The following is a 1880-nucleotide window of genomic DNA, read 5'->3' as shown; positions in this document are numbered from 1 at the left end:
AATGGTTAAGAGGGTCCCCTACTGGAGTACGACTGAGCAGAGTTGATTCTGAAAGACTGGAGAGCACCGTCCATCTTGGAAGTGAGCTTAATGGGAGAGAGGGAAAGACAGGGGCAGAGGAGAAAATGTCTATTGCCAACCCTGATGCTGATGCTGGAGTGAATATGTATGTGCTGTGTAAGGGAAACAGTAAAAGTTGATTGTTCAAGTATTGAACAAGACTGTGACTCTGCTTGTTCCACATTGTCTGAGGAAAATGTGCAGCACATAGCAGAAAGCCCTGAGGGGGAGGTGGAGAAAGTGACAGGTATGCTGACAGAAAACTGTCATGTCTATGTGAGGGGAGGCCAGGACTCTGTTGCCCAGGAGTAGTTGGCCACGACTACAGTCTTGGCTAAACCTTACAGTCTCCTATTTCAGGATTGGGAAAATATGTAGTTGAGACAGATTTTACTAATTGAGAATTGTGAGATTAAAAGACCAGACCAGGGGGAGAAAGAAGTGGATTTTTCAAATAATATACAGTATATTACAAAGTCTCTTACTGTCATGTGTATGAATGCTTAATATGAGTGATTCACCACCTATCCCAATGTCATCTCTTCATGGGAGTGCCAAAGGCCAGTCGAGAACTATTCCCTGCTATCTCTGGCTGCTGGACTGTCTACCACTCCATTCACCTGGGTGGCCTTATTGTGATCCCCTGTGAACACTCCTTCCACATGCAGAGATCAAGGCTTGAAACAGGGAAGAGAATGGATTCTGGGTGCACTGAGGAACTGGACCAGAAATTCCTGAGGCTAACAGAGCCAGTAAAAGTAGGGATAGTCCAGAAGGAAGGAATAGTAATGCTGAAAATGTGCTGTATTAAGGAAACATTAAAAGAGAGGTGTTGTTTCCGATAATGGGTGTCACAATCTGTTGAATTTGAACTGTCCAGTAAACTTCTGTGTGCTGAAACAAATTAGGTGTCCCTTGAGTTATGTGTGACGGTTCGGGAGATGGAGGTCTTGAGACATCGGAGGCCTGTGGCCAACAAGTCAGTGTGATGCAACACAATCCTGACAGCACATTGAAGACATGATTTTTCTGTAAAGTGCCAGGGCGACATGGTACAGCAGAACAGCCACAGCTTCAGTCACTTTACACTATTCAGATGTACAGTTCTCAGGAATAGTGGGAATCCTAGTGGTCAGTCACCCAACTATCACAAAGTTATCCCCTTTCTCATGGATAAGGGATAACTTCCAAACTTCAGATTATCACTTTAACTCCTGAAGTCCAATGCCTGCAAATGAAGCAACACTTAACTTGTGGAATCACAATCCATGGCATCGATAAATATGTAGCTCGTAGTTTACTGATCACTTTTTGTCATTTTTTGTAGTCATTTTCCAAAATTAATTGTAATTTTCAACTCCTAAAAATATGTGACATGTGTCAGCAAAGTGGCCACAACATCGCTATTGTGTAAATTTTTATAAAATAAATATTAAAACAATTGTGCAAGAATATTTTTGAAAAGTGTAGAATTTGTATTAGAGTTGCATCTGCTGGTTGTTTCTATTTTTTGACACTAAAATATGTTGATATATTATCTGAGCACCTTCGCTCATCACTAAAAATTGTAATTTTAATTTCTAAAGCATCAACATATTTTGCAGCATTTTATATTTTAGAGGGGATTTTTACAGAAAATAAAGACATTACAGAATAGCACATAACTCAACAGATACCAAAAGGAGTGAAGGTCCTGCTCGCAAGCTTGAATCCGAGGAAATGGGAGAGACACGAAAGGTAAATCGTAAAAAGTGCTGGTACTGTATAGTCCAGCCATCAGTATAAAAAATAGGGTATTCTTCAACTAGTTCTGCATTTTA

The sequence above is a fragment of the Dendrobates tinctorius genome, unplaced genomic scaffold (assembly GCF_039654945.1).
Source record: "Dendrobates tinctorius isolate UK_male_01 unplaced genomic scaffold, ASM3965494v1 ptg000046l, whole genome shotgun sequence".
Taxonomy (NCBI): Eukaryota; Metazoa; Chordata; class Amphibia; order Anura; family Dendrobatidae; genus Dendrobates; species Dendrobates tinctorius.
The sequence above is the reverse complement of the archived record's forward strand: the minus strand, read 5'-3'. Positions refer to the sequence as shown.